Below are 19,432 nucleotides of genomic sequence, written 5' to 3'. Positions count from 1 at the left end.
TCTATCTGTCTATCTAGCTCTGTGTGTGTCTCTCTCTCGGTCTGTCTCTTGGCCTGTCAGTCTGTGTCTGTTTGTCTCTTTCCCTGTCTCCTTCTGTCTGTCTTTCTGTCTATTTTTTTGTCTGTCTCTCACTGTCTGTCTGCCTCTTTCCCTGTCTGTCTCTGTCTATTTGTCTCTGTCTCTTTCCCTGTCTGTCTCTTTCCCTGTCTGTCTCTGTCTCTATCTGTCTGTGACGCCCCAGGGCTGTGGGGTACTCGGTCCCGGGTGTGCGGTGTGCAGGGGGGAACAGTCGTGTTCGTGTTCGTGTTCGTGCTGGGGGTCGGTCCAATAAATAAGGGGTGAAAAATGGAAGAAAAATATAAGAAACTAAAATGAAAGTATTCTTGACTACGCCCCTTGCGGTGTGCGGCCAGGTTATTGAAGCCACTTCTGCCGGGTCCCCTTGTTCTCCGTGCCAGCTGTGACCTGGGTTAGCTGTCCTCCATGCACACTTGTTGGTATTGGGCTACTGTGGCCTAGAGCTCCTGGGGAACCCTTCCGTTTCAGTCTTGGTCCTATTGCAGGCAGCCTGGACTATTTAAGGGGTTCAATCCCCGGTCCCCACTTTGCTGCTGATGCTTCAGACTCTTTGGGTTGGTGAGGGACCCTGGAGATCCCCTCACCTGGCAGAATTAACAGTTGACCATAAAGTGTCCCGCTGTCCTAGGGTCTGCACCCCGCCTTGTGCTGAGTCCTGTGAGTTTAGGTTCCAGACTTCCACAGACACCCCGCGGTCCCTGGAGTATTATACTTCCACAGGTAACTCACGGTTCTTGGAGTCCTGGTTCCTTATTCCACAGTCCCTCACTTCTGTTACTGCGGTCCGTTTTTACTTCAGGTCCTTTCCCTTCTTTCTGTACTTTTACTCTCAACTCTCTACTTCTACCTCTCCTCTCCTTGACTTCTTCCTCCACACCTTCCCGCCAAGTCTACACACACTTCTTCACTTCCTCCCGCCAACTTCCCAACTGACCACACGCACCTCCCCTTACTGGGTCTCTCCCTACACATTGGGTGTCAATTAGCCAATAAATGCCCATCCCTTTACCTGTTGCTAGGCAGTCTCCCAGTCTGGAATTGGGATTATGTATATGGCCTGAGGGTGATGGTGTGTTGGCTGGCACGAATATTCTGGGGTTTGGGTTTCCACAGGTTAGATTTTGTGGCACCTGATACCTTAGGGGTGCTACATGTCTATCTGTCTCTGTCTCTATTTGTCTGTCTCTCTCTGTCTGTCTGCCTCTTTCCCTGTCTGTCTCTGTTTCTCTCTGTCTTTTTCCCTGTCTCCCTCTGTCTGTATCTTTCACTGTCTATCTCTATCTCTTTCCCTGTCTCTCTGTCTCTTTCCCTGTCTCTCTGCCTCTGTCTGTCTCTTTCCCTGTCTGTCTCTTTCCCTGTCTGTCTGTTTCTCTCTGTCTCTTTCCCTGTCTGTCTGTCTCTATCCCTGTCTGCCTCTGTCTGTCTCTTTCCCCATGTGTCTTTCTGTCTGTCTCTTTCTCTGTCTGTCTGACTTTTTTCCCTAAAATTAGATAAGACCCCGCATCATCGATTAGGTGCTCAGGAGAAACAAAATAGACATAGAGGTAAGGAATTCCAGCACTCTATATACCCCCAAAAAAACCTTGAAAAACACAGGAGTGCTGTTCTTTTCTTTTCTTTATTGGTTCAAATACTTCAATGAACAGTGCTGTACAAAGTCATGTCCACCACAGGTGATATTTCGGCCTACTGGCCTTTGTCAGACCAGACAATCTAGAGAACACAGCATCAGCTATAACAAGTGGTGTAGGTATAAGGTATCGGCAAATTGCCAGATGGATACAACAAAGGAGGTGAAGAAATATACATTCAAATATGAATGGCAATTAATAGACAAGGAAGTGTGTAGCCTCAGGAGAGGAGGAACCAAGTAGCTGTGTCAGAACAATTAAATACTCTGTAATGATAGTGCACATTCGATTAATAAACAAAGGATTGAATAGCCTCGGGAGAGGGGAGACCACCTCTTAATGGAATAAGGAATAATGATCGGTAGTCGTCAGGGGAATGGGGAATGTGCCCATGTATGTCCTGCTATGTCAGAGTGTTTAATTCCTGTGTTTTTTGATTTTTGGGGAGTATATAGAGTGTCGGAGTTCCTTACCTCTATGGCTTTTTTATCCCTATCTGTCCCTGTTTGTTTGTCTCTGCCTCTTTGTCTGTCTCTGTCTGTCTGTCTCTCTCTGTATCCATCTATCTCGCTCTCTCTCTCGGTCTGTCTCTTTGTCTGTCTATCTCTGTCTGTCTCTTTCCCTGTCTGTCTCTGTCTGTGTCTGTCTCTCTCTATCAGTCTCTCCATCGATATCATATTACCTCACACATAAGCTTCTTATACTAACAATTTCCTTTGTTCCTATAGTAACCAATCACAGCTACTATTAATGACCTGTGGCTCCCAGACTTATTCACTTTAATGGAGGCAGGTTTTTTGGCGAATAACTGTAAAGCACAGGGTTAAATTTTCCTATCAAAACATAGTCTATGACATTCCCGGAGTCACATGAGGCATCTGTGCAAAATTTCGTGATTGTAAATGTGACGGTGCAGATTCCTTTAGCGGACATACATACTGTACATACACACATACACACACATACATACACTCAGCTTTAAATATTAGATTGGCTAGTATAAAATAGAAAGTCCAGTACAGTGGAACATCGGTTTATGAGTAACCGGGTTTATGAGCATTTCACTATACGAGCAAAGTTTGCTGTAAATTTGTAACTCAGTTTACGAGCAAGCTTTGCTGTACGAGTAAATACTCACCGCACACACTTCCGGTTCCGTACTTTAACCGCACTCTGACCCGCTCTTGCAGTCTGCACAAACACACATAAACACACACAAATATGCACACACACACACACACATATTATGCTCACCTTACCTTCCGTTCCATCGCCGACCTCATGGTTCTTGTAGTTCGCCGATACAGGATGTGTATCGGGTAACCATCGCGACGATGGAGGAATTTCTGTTGTCAGCTGTTACTCAAAGGCAGCGTGCTGACCAATCAGAGGCAAGCGGCTCATGCCTTTGACGTCAGCGCCCTGGCAACGGAAGCTGCGGGGCATCGGTCGCGATGGTTGCCACGATACACATCCTGTACCGGCGAACTACAAGAACCATGAAGCCGGCGATGGAATGGAAGGTAAGGTAAGCATAATGTGTGTGTGTGTGTGCGTGCGTGTTTGTGTGTGTTAATGTGTGTTTGTACGTGTTTGTGTGTGTTTGTGCATGTGTGGAATGGCACAATAGGGGACCAAGATGGGACATTGCAAAAGTTGTGGAACGAATTGTCTGAGCTTGCATTATTTCCTATGGGAAATTTTGCTTTGCTAGACGAGTAACTTGGTTTACAAGCACAGTCCCAGAACGGATTGTTCTCGTAAACCAAGGTTCCACTGTATATGGTAAGTCCATGAAGATCTGTAGGGTCTGTGCAGTATTATTCAGGTCTTTAATTTAAGCTGTCCCTATCTAATTAGGTGGAAGGGTCCATCTATGGGAATAGAAATAGTGATTATACATGCTGAGCTTTCATAATACCTACTTGAAGAAATGTAAGTAAAACTACTTTACAGTTACTTACATTTTAGAACTAAGGATTGAGTGCCCTCTAGTGGCAGAATTATGATATACTTCAATGACTTGTCCTTTAGGGAACACAATATTCTGATCTATATATAATATGTATTTTCTGGTATTTATACAACCTGTCATAATCTTGCAAAAAAAGTTTAGAAATTTGGTTTTGATTTTACAAAATCTTATCGTTTACTAATTATTACAATTTATTACTAATTTAATCCATTGTGTGCCATAGAGAACTAATGCTGCTAAGTCTCTGTCCCCAAGAATCAGCCTTCTGGACACAAACAGGGCAATATTTGGCTCACAAATTCATCTTACTTGTTGATTAAAAATGTTTTTGGAAGGATAATGGCAGTTATGGCTTCAAATTTTTTTTATTAATTAACCAGTTTCTTGCTGGCCTTAAGCTGGGTTCATACACAACGACATCGACAACGACGTCGCTGTTACGTCACCATTTCCTGTGACGTAACAGCGACCTTAGATGATCGCTAGTAAGCTGTCAAACATGTAATTTTAAGCAGTGACGGAGCAGCGATCATAGCGACCTCGACGGTCGTTGTGCGGTGTCACACGCGTCGCTGTGCGATGACTCAGACCTTGATAGAGGCGTGGTGTTTACCCTTAGACATGTTTTGCGTTGCCTCTTTTCACGCCCCTCTGTTCCGATTGGTGATCGCTACAGCACCTTTGTGTTGCCCTTTTTGACGCCCCTCTATTCCGATTGGTGATCACTACAGCGGCGCCTGATTGGGTGACCGTGCCAAACAAAGGAAGACGCAGTAGTGCTTTCATTCATTCTATTTCATTTCATTCAGATCCACAAATAACGACACACTAGCGACACCAGACAAAGAATCTACTACGTGGAACAAAGAATGGAACTTAAGGAATGCAATCACTGTAACGCCTTCGGCAAGGTACCCAATCGGAACGCTGTTGTAACCACCAATCGGAGTCGTAAGGGCGTTGCAAAATACACCGCAAAAACACGCCCTTGTCCTGCCTTCAGTCCTACGTCACTGCCTTCAGCGTCGTCGCGACTGTTGCTGCTGCGGTGTCAAACACAAGGATGCTGAGCTTATCATCATGGCGCAGCGGGATAGCAGCGATCAAAAAATGACCTGGAATATTCAGGAGCGAGCAGCGATTTCGCAGCAGGGGTCTGATTGTTGTTATGTGTCACACACAGCGACGTCGCTGTTGAGGTCGTTGCTACGTCACAGAAAATGGCGACTTAGCAGCGATGTCGTTGTCGCTGTGTGTGACACCACCTTTAGAGGCAGCAGACGTGTTTGCGTGGGTTTCCTCTGGGTTCTCCGGTTTCCTCCCACACTCCAAAGACATACTGATAGGGACTTTAGATTGTGAGCCCCAATGGGGACAGTGTTGCCAATGTATGTAAAGTGCTGTGTAATTAATAGCGCTATATAAATGAATAAATATTATTATTATTATTATATTCCATACTGCTATATAGTCTACTAGCTGTACTACCCGGCTTCGCCCGGGTTAATAACTGTTGTTAACAAAATAGAATGTAGTAACAAAAATTTATTCTGCACACAAAAACTACAAAACAAATAGATAGAAATGTAATTATTAAAAGGCAAAAACTAAGCTAATAGAAGCATTTCACAACATATAATTCAACACCAAAGATATTCCACACAGATTTAACTAAATTGGCCAAGTAATGTGCTCCGTCTGTTTCTTTCCAGGTCTGTGTCTTTCCCCGTCTGTCTGTCTCTGTCTGTCTCTTTTTTTGTCTGTCTCTATCTCTTGGTTTCTTTCCCCATCTGTCTCTTTCTAGGTCTGTCTCTTTCCCCGTCTGTCTCCCCGTCTCTTTGTCTGTGTCTTTTCCTGTCTGTCTCTTTCCCTGTCTGCCTGTCTCAGTCTGTCTCTTTCCTTGTCTGTCTCTATTTCTCTGTCTCTTTCCCCGTCTGTCTCTATCAAGATCTGTGTCTTTCCCCATCTATCTTTGTCTGTCTCTCTGGCTGTCTCCTCCTTCCCTGTCTGCCTGTCTCTGTTCCTGTCTGCATGTCTGTCTGTTTCCCCATCTGTCTTTTTCCAGGTCTGTCTTTTTCCAGGTCTATCTTTTTCCAGGTCTGTCTTTTTCCAGGTCTGTCTCTTTCCAGGTCTGTCTCTTTCCAGGTCTGTCTCTTTCCAGGTCTGTCTCTTTCCAGGTCTGTCTCTTTCCAAGTCTGTCTCTTTCCAGCTCTGTCTCTGTCTGTCTCTTTCACCGTCTGTTTCTTTCCCTGTCTGTCTCTCTGTCTCTTTCCCTGTCTGTCTCTCTGTCTGTCTCTCACTATCTGTCTCCCCACCGACATCTTATTACCTCACATATAAGCTTTTTATACTATGAATGTTTTTTGTTCCTATAGCAACCAATCACAGCTCCTACTAATAACATATAGTTCCAGGCTCCATTTAGTTTAATGGAGGCATGTTTTTTGGAGAGTAACTGTAAAGAGCGGGGTTACATTTTCCTGTCAAAACATAGTCTACGACGTTCAGGTGTATGTGCAAAATCTGGTAAATTGGAATGCGCAGGGTTAAAATTTCGCCTCACAACATAGCCTATGACGCTCTCGGGGTCCAGATGTGTGAGTGTGCAAACTTTTGTGGCTGTAGCTGCGACGGTGCAGATGCCAATCCCGGACATACACACATACATGCACACACACACACACATTCAGCTTTATATATTAGATAATCTACGAGTACATCATCCTTCTCTATTAGTGACATTTGCGAGACATGGGACACACAGATTATTTATACCTGGCTTCAGCACTTTATATGTGCTCATACTAAAACCAGTGTATTCACCTGCAATTAGCATTTTCAAAGGAATATATCACCAGGTTTTTGCTACCCCATCTAAGAGCAGTACAATGTAGCAGCAGTGAGCCTGATTCCTGCGAGGTTATTACTTTACCGACTTTTACAGCTTTTATAAATCCTTATTTTATCTGCTAGAATGTACCAGCTCTCTGTATGCTGAGCTGTGTATAACCCCAACCACACCACTGTTTGGAAGCTTTCAGAAAGCCATGGAACCCATAGGGTGTAGGGGCGACATGACAGCCCGGAGGGTAGGGAGTTGATGGGGTTAAACAGTGTTGGTTCGTTTAGGAATGAGGAAAAGAAGGTGATTGGTTAGGGGGTGGAGTGTGGTGGAAGGAAAGGAGGGAGCTTTATGGTGTATATAATAGGAGGTGGGAGTCAATTGCCTCCTTTTGCACTTCCTGGATGACAGCTTGGACGGGCTGGGGAACCTCCATCATGACATCCAGCCTGATGGATCCGAACATCGCAGATCTGCAGCTTGGACGGGCTGGGGAACCTCCATCATGACATCCAGCCTGATGGATCCGAACATCGCAGATCTGCAGCTTGGACGGGCTGGGGAACCTCCATCATGATGTCCTGAGGAATCCTCGGATCTGGTCAGCATGGCGGTGCAGGGCGCCCAGGCAGTGCAGTCCCACACCCAGGCTGCCTGGGTGTCTCCTCGGCACCTTCCCCTCCCCCCCCCTCTTTGCTGCAGTGCTGGCAGTTTCAGGACTCGCCGGGGGTCTTTTGGGGAAGGTGGGGGTGAGGAGGACAACGTGAGAGTCCCCACTCCCGTGGGGACCCTCCGCAGCTGGGCGGGCGGCGGTAGCTTGCTGCGCCCACTCTGGCTGTCGGGAGGAATCTCCTGCAGGGCCGCGACGGCCGAAAAGGGGGCGTGTCTAGCCCGGGGGCCTACTTCCGGTGTGAGGCCTCAGCCTGGATTTTTGAGCGATGCGGCCGCTCCCGGCCGGGAGCGCGCCCAGCGGCGGTGGATGGACAACACCCCCCCCTCCCTCCGCGGGGGGGGGGGCGGAGGACGGCTGCCTGCAGGGTCACCTCACCTGTGTGGCTGGATTATCGGGACCGGAGGACTGGGCACAGCAGGCGGCGGCGAGGAGGAGACAGGAGGCGCCTGCAGGGTCACCTCACCTGTGTGGCTGGATTATCGTTACCGGAGGACTGGGCGCAGTAGGCGGCGGCGAGGAGGAGACAGGAGGCGCCTGCAGGGTCACCTCACCTGTGTGGCTGGATCATCGGGACTGGAGGACTGGGTGCAGCAGGTGGCGACGAGGAGGAGACATGAGGCCTGCTGTCTATACTGGAGCAGGCATTGGGACAAGGGTGCAGCTCTCATCAGTAGCGGCTTCCCCCAGGAGGGGAGTGCCCAACATTGTGGAGGCGACAATCGGCCCAAACAGGGCATGTGGACACGGTGCTCCTGGCGTCAGGGGGCGAACCCGGCGGGCATTCGGTGGCTGCAGCTTGAGGGACTGTCCCGGGATCAGCGACGGACGGCTGGCGAAAAGGATGGTGACGGCTGATCTGAGGGCATCCTCTGGAGGCAGCCTGGCGCGGTAATCAATTTAAGTTTCAGCCTTTTTGTAGTGGTGGGGGGACAGTCGCTATAGTGGAGTAGTGTCTGGAGATATGGGTAGCAGCTGGGGGGGTTTGGAGCATGTGGTTAGTTCATAGGTCGGTTAGTGCCGTGGTCCCTGGGGGGTGTGGGTTCATGTTCTGGAGGCCAGGGGCAGAGTTACGGATGGGGTGGTCTCATGGCAGCGGGGCCGTAAGGGTGCAGGTGGCGTCAGGTCCGGTGGTTACAGTTTCAGGTTGGGGATGGCGAGGTTTGGCGTTTGCCGCAGTTTAGGTCTTGTGAGACTTGGTTAAGGGTGCTGATGATTGCGGCACATGTGAGCGGGTGAGACGGCGCAGTTATTGAAGGTTTGCTGGGGTGTTTCATTATTAATCTTCTGATGCATGGTGGTTCTTATTGGATGAATTATGGTGGGTAAGGTAAAGGGGCGAGGGGTCCCGCGGTACGGTGTGTGCGGGGAGTTTTCAGGGGTTTTTTGTGAGTGATGTGTAGGTGCGGGGCCCCGGTATAGCACGAGGGTTGCTGTGGATAAGGGAATAAAGGTGAGCGGAAATGTAGGAGAAGGTGAGGTGTGGGTTGCTGTAATGGGTTTGTAGGTTTGCAACCGCATCAATGGTAACATGGGGTTAATTTGTGGCTAGTCAGCAGGTTATCCCATTGTGGAAGTTGGTGCTGGGAGGAATGTTGAGTCCAGCGTGACTGAATTGGTGTTAATGTAGGTGCTGGGCAGCTTTGGGCTGCTGTGGGTGAACTCGGTTAATCAGCAATGGTGGGCTGCGGACGGAATAATGGAGTTCTTCGGACAGCCGTGATTACGGGTGGGGACTATGCGAGTTATGGTTTGGACTAGAGGATTGGGTACTTGTGGTGCATAGAGTGTAAGTCGGATAGCTTGGGGCCATCTGGTATTATTGGGTGTTTTGCATGGGTGGACTCCTGGCATCTGTGGGCTGGTGGAGTCTATTTTATATTCATATACAATTTAAAAAAAAAAAAAAAGGAATTCTTGAAGCCCGGTGGTAGGTATGGGCATCTGGGTAAGGGTTTTGCTTAGGGAGTCGTGGTGCTCCGGTCTCACGGCACGAAGGTATTTGGTTTGAAGGTGCAGTTGTGCGTTACGGGAAAATAGTGGTACGCCCCTCGGTGGTCGGCTTTGAGCGGATACTATGGTGTGGCCAAGGTTTTAATTTATCTTGTGGTGTAATATGAGAGCTCAAAGGGGGTTGCGTGTCACAAGGTTTTTCCTTGAGATCGAAAGGCCCGGACATGGTGTTTGGTAAAGTTGTGTCTCCTGATGCCAATAGTTGCATATGGAGTCAATCGGGCCAGTGGTGTGGCTGCAATTTTCCGGTGGGCATTGTAGTACAGGGAGCTTGTCATGGTCCGGTTTGTGGAGGCAAACGGACTATGCATTATGGTTGGAGGTGTTGTTGGGGACCTTGGGATCGAAGGTAATGCTTCAATATCTTCGCCTCAGTAAGGGGTACAGGGCGATGATTGCGGTTGTTTTGTTTTTTGAGGCCGTATTAATTTTGGGGTAGAGCATAGTTCCGTTAGGCCGTGTGGGCCTCGTTGAAATTAAGTGGGCCTGATTTCGGATGAAGAAGGTGCATTAGTGTGGTAGTTGAGTATGTGGGAAGATTTTGGGATTTTCTGGGGAAGACAGCTCGAGCCTCTGTTGTTGTCAGAGGGTGTGATGGCGGAATAAATTGGTTAGGGGAGACCGGTAGTGATATTTGGCTCTGGGAAAGCTGCAAGGTCAGCTGTAGGGGAAATTTCAAGGCTATGGATTGCAGTTGTTTTACAGCGGGGTTTCACTTTAGCGGTTTCCTGGGAGAACTAGGTTTGGGGTGCGAAGTGACCCAGTAGCATAAGCAGTGTGAGTGTCATCCTGTTGTTGTATTTCAACCCCAGTGGTGGTTTAATTCGGCTGGAGACAGGAGGAGGACTGACTGTACAGGGTGACTGTACAGTGGTTCTTTGGTCGGTACTGGGGAGGACGATGGTACAGTCGGTACTGCATTTAATTGGTTATAATAAGGCCAGCGCGGCATGGTGTGGATTCCGGTATAGTTTGGGAGCTTGTGGCATGGTGGGCCTGAGTGGCCGTCAGAGGGACCCGGTGGCTCCTGCCACTAAGGATCAGGGGAGTGCGGTGAAGTAGGGTGGACTGGGTACGCTGGCTGGTGCATATATTGGATGCTCAGAGTTTAAGTGATGGATGGAAAGGTTTTAATGGTTGGTTTGGCTTGCAAGTTGGGGGAGCAAGCGTTGGGTGTGTGGGGGTCCAGGCCACGCAAGGTGTCACGTGGCCTGTTCTGTGGCGGGGGTAGGTCTGGTCCAGAGGCGGTTTAACGGATAATGTTGTTTGATTGGAGAGTCACTTGTAGGATATAGTGGCTCCGGTTACAAGGATCTTGCAGGCATGGGTCCTGCAAGGTGGGGGGTATTGATCCGTAGGTGATTCATACCTCATCTCCGGCCCGGTGTGTGTTGCGGCCAGGGATCATGTTTTGGTGGTGGAAGGTGGTTTCTGGACCGGGCCTACCCAGGGTTACGTATTGTATTACGTACTGTATGATTATTATTATTATGGTATTACCTATTGTTAAATGTTGGGGACGCCCGTTGGACGGCGCCCCCTTGTGTTAGTGTGTAAACAATAGGCAATAAAGGGCTGCTGTGGCCATATTTTACCAAGTCACAAGCAGTGTCCGTGTATTATTGATACCGGGTAAGGGTAATTTGGGAATAATATAGGACTCAACGACCGGAAAATCCCTCCTGGAAATGTCATGTGTATACTATACGATCAATGGTATTGGGTGCGGTTGGACTACTTAGCTGCAGGTTTACTAGTCTTCTAATCATAATTTCCTGCTGACGAAACATTGATTTTATTAAAACTACAGAAAGCAGACCAGTAAGGGATACATCGCTAGAATCAAGGTCTCCGTCCCTAAATCATGATGTCAGAATAATGGCAAAAACCTGGTGACAGATTCCATTTAAGCTCTGCTTTAGTGGCTATTACCATTTTCAGTGGTCCTCAATACTCCGGGGTCTGTGCCTCCTTCCCTCTTTATTCCTCTTACCTTTGTCCACTTTTGGGTCCCAACGGCTACTCTAGCCCACCAGGTGAGGCCCTGGACCTCCAGAGGTCACCTCACTAGCCCTAGCACCGAGGCTACATCCTCTCACTTTTGAAACCACTTCTAGACTCCTCTTCTTCTGGAGCTCCCTCTCCTAGCTATCCGCCCTTCCACCTGTCACTCCTCCCTTTCACTACCTTAACCCTATCTTATCTAACATCTCTTCTACAACTTGCTCTACCGCCGGCTAAAGTGACCAAAAGATGGCAGCATTTGGTAACTTGATAAACCTGATAGACAGCCCCAACTCTGCTACATAGGGAACCTGTTCTTCTCTAAAAACTTCAACAGTATACTCTTCAACAGTATACATATAAAGGGTATGCTCACATGAGCGTGAAAATCGGACGAGTGCAATGCGAGAAAATCTCGCATTGCACTCAGATCTATGTTAGTCAATGAGGGAGAGCAGTTAGTCAGCTTCTCCAGATTCTGGATGCGGGAAAAGCGGCAGCATGCTGCGATTTTCTGCTACAGCCGTATCACTCGTACCCATTCAAGTCAATGGGTGCGAGAGATACATCGGACTGCACTCGGATGTTATCCCAGTGCAGTGCAACACGCACAGGCTGACAATGGAGGAGATGGTGGGATTAACCCCTACCTCTCCTCCATAGCGCCCGCCTTCAGCTCCACAGCTGGGACCCGATTGCAGGATCGGGTCACAGTCGCATGACACTCGGCTCACGCTCGCAGCAGAACCTGAGTTGGGGGTCATTAGCATGTCGCATCGGATGCCATACCTTTGTCTGAGTCCAGCCTAAGACATAGCATATTTACATTATTGGGCACTGCCCACCTATTACCCAGAAACAGTTGAAATTGATACTGCCAATCCACCAGGACAACGGGAGTCCGGGAAAGTCTCTCTGGATCCAAGACTGTTGGCTATTCATACTAAAAGGCATTGCTCATAGGAGCCGATTTAGCAATAGCTTAATAGTGCAAGCTCGGGTTATGCCAGTCTTTAGAGAGAACATGGTGCCAAATTCATTAAGAGGTGCTGCCACTTAATGAATTCGGCATCTTTAGTAGTGGAGTAGCATTTCTGGCACAGAAAGCACCAGATTTGATAAATTCGGTGGGTAACATAGCCACTCCCTGATTCTATTTCTTCTTATCGACACCAATTTTGGCAAACCAGATACAATGTGGTGAGAAAACACCAAAGTTGCCAAATTTTTTGTGCAACTCATGCCATTTTTGTGGTGTAAAAGCTTTGATGAATTGAATCCATGGACTCTATCCATAGATTGGGGCTTCCAAGCCGGCTTCATATGGCACCTCACTAGCAAACCTTGATGATGCCTGGGAATCACCCGCTGTCATGCCAGATGGAGACATATGGCGTACCATCAGTGACAATCTGGAGTACCATCTGTGCCGTCAGCATTAATCATTGTGCTCCTACAAAGTCTCTAATCACCTTTTCTGCTTCAAGGAGGAAATGAACTTGTAACATGTCGTTCTTGTGCCGATCTGCATTGAATGTTTTCCTGGATGAATCAGTCTGTGAAAGATCATTTAAGTATATGAGGCCTGTCTGATGTGCAGAGAAGTCATCACGGCACCATTCCTCCTCCTGGATCATTGTGCTGTACAGTACGGAGGATATATGCCGGTATGGTCAGGAGGACGGTGAGCATTAGTGCAGTACAATACCACAGACGACATTCCACATTGATTTTTGTTTGAACTAACTGAATCATATCGATGTCCTGTTCACGTTGTATTGATTACTGAAAATTGCTCATCCATTAGATCTTTTATTGTATTCCCCTTCCTGCTCCTTTAGGATGAGTGAGCTTGCAGTCTCGAATGTCCAGCATCAGACCAGACCCTTTCATCGCCTGTGTGTCCTGATCTCTTCTATCATATACATTTCATCATCCTGATCCATATCTCTTCTCAAGGGATAAATCACAGGTGTGGATCAGGGTTCACTTAACGAACACCATGTACATAATTCTTGCTAAATACCAAGCTGGAATAATAACAAGCATCTCTAATTCAATGGGAAAAAAATTACTGAATCCTCTATGAAATGTGGATTATATTAGGGTGAATTCATACACCGCAGAAACTTTGTAATCCATCTGAATGCGGCTCCTGCCGTTATTCGTAGGTTGCTGTTCATTCATTCATTCATTCTGATCAGAACTGATTTTTAGTCTTAAACATTTCTGTGTGTGTGTGTGTATGTGTGTGTGCGTGTATGTGTGTGTGTGTATGTGTATGTGTGTGTGTGTATGTGTGTGTGTGCGTGTGTGCGTGTGTATGTGTGTGTGTGCGTATGCGTGTGTGTGTATGTGTGTGTGCGTGTATGTGTGTGTGTGTGCGTGTATGTGTGTGTGTATGTGTGTGCGTGTGTGTGTGCGCGTGTGTGTGTGTATGTGTGTGTGTGCGTGTATGTGTATGTGTGTGTGCGTGTGTATGTGTGTGTGTATGTGTGTGTATGTGTGTGCGTGTGCGTGTGTGCGCGTGTGTGCGTGTGTGCGTGTGCGCGTGTGTGTGTATCTTTATATTGTCTTTTTTGCTTGCCCCAAAACAAATACCAACTAGGGAAGGGCAAAATGTGCAAAGGAGTATCACAGCAATGCCGGTCAGGAAAAGTACTCACTTTACAGTCATTCCGCAAGAATATATTCTCATTATGGGCCAATAGACCAGAAATATCTGAACCTCCCATCTGGTGACATCTGCAGCTCTTCTGAGTAGTAGGCTCGACGTTAAGTGATGATGTAGCACCAGCCGGGACTACTAATCGGAAGAGGTGTCGGAGATACTAGAAGGTTTGTAGAGGTCTGGCCCAGTGGCCATGGACTATGTATATGGCCTATGCACTGGGGTCCTCTAATTTTTGGTTATACCGCCATTTTTTTAGCCCATTTATTATACTCTGTAGGCAGAGTAAAGGAGGAATCATCCATATATGCCATAAAGGACAGAATGTTTATTCCAGTTATAGTTTTATTAACAGTATAAGTAAGATGACTATGTGATATATCTTATTAAGTATATCCGCTTCTATCTCCTAGCTTACTGATTAACAAAATTCTAAATTCACGGGTAAAATCTACTTTTAGTCAATACAGACTTTCACATTGCTGTGATAGGTAATAACAGTTGGTGTTCATAAAGTTCTACGGAGAACTGTAACTGGTTTCAGGAGAACTTGCAGAGGAGTGTCTTAATCTGCCTCCAGCTCCTCCTTCCATAGAATTTAGGAGCACCAACTGCCATCTCCTGTCTTAGTAATGGGAAAATCTCTTTTCACTGAATACACATGTTAAAAATGTAACCCATGAATTGAGAATGAATGATCAGTCCAGGAGGAGAAAGAAGCCAATTTCTCTATATAGATATATTATAAAGATGGTTATTTTCACATATATTATTGATTTATTAAATAAAAATTAGAAAAACGGTTACTGTTTAAGATAAACTTAAAAGGAACCTGGCAGGTCCCCCATGGCCTCCAAACACTGAGTATGTGATTATTCCTATTGATTATTATTATTATTATTATTATTATTATCATCATTCCTATGTTATTATTTTTTTTCCTAACAAGCCCGGTCGACTGAATATCAGTGTATGTCAAAAAATAATTTTCAAAATCCATGTGCAATATGCTAATTAGGTTCAGACTAGTCGATGGGGTGTTGGCTTGTCCAGACTAGTCGTCCCACTCACCGCCGTCTCTCTGCAAATCTTGTGTATTCACTACATTTGTCTTTTTATGTCTCTGGAATTGGGTGTATGTTCCCTGGCTTCAGAAGCACACTGTGCATGTCCGGAAACCATGAAGAAATTTTTCATCCATGGAGGAGCCAAAGACCAGTAGCCAAACGGAGAACATTGTGAACACGTCTGTCCTTAAAGGCCAACTCTACCACTACTGAATCCCACACCCCTACCAATAATCACACTTTGTTTCATAGTAACATAATCTAAAAGATTCAACTTTTTCTCGGCATCAATTTAAATGGACTTTTCTGTCTAAGTGTATATACATTTTTACGTGTGTATATATGTATGTATATGAAAACATGGGGAGTGGAACATCTAGTCTGTCAAAACCAAAGCCCCATTGACTAGGCTGAACCTAATTAGTATATTGCAAACAGATTTTAAAAATTGCTTTTTTTACCATACCCTGGAATCAGATATAAAGTAGAAAGGGCTTTTTTGGAAGGGTATTAAAGGGGTTGTCCACTACTGAGACAACCCCTTCTCATTCACCATTTTTGCCTCCATTAAAATAAAAACACATATAGTTGAAACCAGAAGTGTACATACACTATCTAAAAAGACTCATATGCATGTTTATATTATTATCTGGCATGAAACCAGAATAAACCTTTCACCTTTTAGGTCCATTAGGAACCATAATTATGTGGCAATACTGAAGCAACATCTCAAGACATCAGACAGAAACTTAAAGCTTGGGTGGAAATGGGTCTTCCAAATGGACATTGACCAGAAGCATACTGCCAAACTGGTTTAAGGATAACAAAGCCAATATTTTGGAGTGGCCATCACAAACCCCTGATCTTAAACCTATTGAAAATTCATTATGAGCAAAGCTGAAAAGGCCGGTGTGAGCAAGGCAACCTACAAACATGGGTCAGTTACACCAATTCTGTCAGCAACAGTGGGCCCAAATTCTTTCCAACTATTGTCAGAAGCTTGTGAAGGATATCCAAAATGTTTGACCCAAGTCATACAGTTCAAGGTCATTGGTACCAAATACTAATGAAATGTATGCAAACTTTTAGCTTTGCAGAAAGTAATAAAAATGCTTAAAACATTCTCTCTCTCATTATTCAGGGATTTGACAAATATAAATAATTTTGGTTCCTAATTGACCTAAATGGGAAAGGTTTATTCTGATTTCATGTCAGATAGTGAGAAAAACCTGCAGATGTGTCTTTTTAGAGAGCGGAGGGAAACAGCACCATGGTATCAATGGTGCTTTTTAAATAAATATTATTATTATTATTATTATTATTAATAATAACTTCTGGTTTCAACTGTACATCAGTTGCTCTCCAGGAGCTCACGTGATGTCGTTACGTCATGTGAGACCTGTGTACAATCAGCGCAAGCTTCCTTCTCCTCACCTTCAGGCATATCAAAAATCAATAAAAAGTGAGCAGCCAGCCTCAGCTCTGATTTCCTCTTGATGTTCGATTCATCTAAAGGGGGGGAGCATTAAGCCTATGCTGTGTGCAGGACTCGTGTCACCTAACAATGTTATAGGAACCCAGGGAGAGCGAGTGCCCACACTGCTGGAATGGCACGGGACATGAGTGTAAGGGTACGCTCACACAAGTGTATGACACGCATGAGTGCAATGTGAGAAAATCTCACATTGCACTCGGACTAATGTTAGTCAATGAGTTTGAGCAGACAATCAGTTTTTTCTCATCCAGATTCTGGATGAGAAAAAGTTGCAGCATGCTGTGAGTTGATGCTGAAATCGTGCGAGACTCACCAATACAAGTCAATGGGTGCGAGAAAAAAACGGACACCACACAGAAAGCACACGGACCATCCTAGTGGCGTCCGTTTTTATGGATACAAAACTATTTTGTAGCAGAGAACACTATAAATGGTCCTGTAAATGACTGTTAATGAATGATGGTTTCTGATAAAAAAAATGGATTGCACACTGAAAGCACACGGACAGCACACGGACAGCACACTGACAGCACACTGACAGCACATGGACCGCACATGGACAGCACACAGACAGCACGTGGACAGCACACTGATAGCACGCGGACAGCACGCGGACAGCACACTGAAAGCACACTGAAAGCACACTGACTGCACATGGACAGCACGTGGATGACAAGTGAGAAAAAAATCATCCTCTCCTGGATGAGAATGAGGCTGTTTTTTTATACGCTCGTGTGACTCCAGCCTATGCGTTTTTATTTTAACAAGGGCAAACATGGGGAATGAGAAGGGGATTGTCCAAATAGTGGAGAACCCCGTAAACATAAGAATAAACACATGCTGGCGGCTGGGGACATTGGGGAGCTGTCAGGTTCCCTTTGAGAAATCTTCCAAGTTTTGTTACTCCATCTGCTCCTAATACATACCCCAGTCACAATTCTTCATAAATATAAATGACTTTCATGTGATTGGAATGAGAACAATTTATGGAAGTTAGTCTATTTTTGGAGAGCCTCAGCAGGTCAAATATTTTAGCGAGCATTGTAACCATAGTCATAACATGTTATTTCAAGCTGTGATGAAATGTCTATAATGAGGAGCTGTCATATTGTGCACATCACCGCAACTATTCTCCACTAGATCCATTATTATTAGAAATGAGTAAAATGCATTTTAGGTCTTTGCCTTAGGGCTATTAAACAGCAGTTTTTGGTCCATTATTTTTACAGATTGATTAGTGCTCTAATACAATCAGTCTGTATTTTCCTGTGCTCACTTTTTGGGGGACAGATTGTCGACCCCAAAAAATTGAGACTTGTCATATTTTTATGTATGTTACAGATTAGACTCCCCAACGCAAGTCAAAGGTCAAGTGAAAAATAATGTCCTTCTTATGATCTCCGTATTTTACTGAGAAGCCGAGAATTTTTTTTCTTTCTAGAACTATTTTTCTTTTTACGTTAAAACTGATATATGGAAAAATGGGTTCAGTGCACTGAAAACACACATGGACCGTTTTGCTTGCACAAGAAAAAAAAACAACTTAAGAATAAAACCGGCCTTAAAGGGAATCTGTCACCAGGGCTTTGCTATCTCACCTGAGAGCAGCATAATGTAGGAAAAGAGGCTCTGATTGCAGCGATGTATCACGTAGTTTACTTTCTGAACCAATCTGAGTTTTTAGATGTAGCATGAAGTAGAGCTCACTAACCCCACCAACAACACAGCTCTCTGTATACATTGTCTATTGACAGTGAGCTGTTTATCAGAGGAGGGGGTGTGGTTAGACAACTTGGCATGAGGCAGCTAGTCCAAACAATGATAATGTCCTTGTGATAAAACCTTCACTGTATGTATACAACGGCACAAAATTCTGTTTCAGCCCCTATATCCTGCTGGATCTAGATTACATAGCAAAACCTGGTGTGACAGGTTCCCTTTAAGGAGGTATTCCCATTTTTCACCTATGCACCAGATAATGTGAGATCAGTAACTGCTTGAAGCTGACCAACTGGAAAGTCAGGCCCTGGTGATCTTTGTCCAGAAGTTTGCTAACTTGATTTTCATATTTTCTGAACAATTTCAGTATATTCTGAGAAACATAAAACAATGAAAGTACCTAGGAAAGAGATCACAGTAAGCTTCACCCAAAAAAATATCAATGTATTTATTATTTTTTGTTAAAGATAATTTTTGCAGACTATAAAAAAAAATGTACAGATGCCCCATCCATATTATCACGGGCAAATCAATCGAGTTCTAATGGAGCTACAGTCAAGCTTCAGTTCAAATCAATGGAGGTGACAGGAACGTGGGCTGTAATGAGTCGTCCATTCTATCAGGCAGTGGAGTTACCAGACATCCCCAATCTAATATTTATCCACTACCTGACGGAAAGGTGATAAATGTACAGTACGTGGTTGGAATAGCCCCTTAATAACTGATGGCATAATCTTTAGAATTAATAAGGGGCATGCATAGAAATCATGTAGCCCTATAGCAGAAGTTCTAATTTGGCCCCTCCCCCCCAAAAAAATATATTATTCGGCTGGGTCACATAAAAGCATACAAATTAATTTCCCAGCTATTGAAGCCCCTAAATTCCCCTTTCATTGCACCCATAAAATAACACATAATAACTAGAGATGAGCGATATTCGAGGTTCACCAATTTCATGTTCGAGTGATTTTGGGGTGTGTTCGAGTCGTTCGACGAACTCGAGCGATTTGGTAAAAGTTCGGCAGTTCAAGTTACGTTCGAGAACGGTTCGAGCACCAAAAGCGTGGCTTTTCACAGTAAGTATGTGCGCACCTTTCGTATCTGCATGCGTCCTGTGTCCCCAGCACAATCCCTCTCTCTTTCCTACTCACCGATCACTGGCGTCTCGCTGCACGGCTGTCACAAATCTCAAGCGGCATTTCCTCTATTGAAAATGGCTGCCGCTTCATTATTCAATTAGTTATTCCGTGCTTTCCCCACACACCGG

Source organism: Anomaloglossus baeobatrachus, chromosome 1 (assembly GCF_048569485.1).
Source record: "Anomaloglossus baeobatrachus isolate aAnoBae1 chromosome 1, aAnoBae1.hap1, whole genome shotgun sequence".
Classification (NCBI taxonomy): Eukaryota; Metazoa; Chordata; class Amphibia; order Anura; family Aromobatidae; genus Anomaloglossus; species Anomaloglossus baeobatrachus.
Note: the sequence above shows the minus strand (reverse complement) of the source record.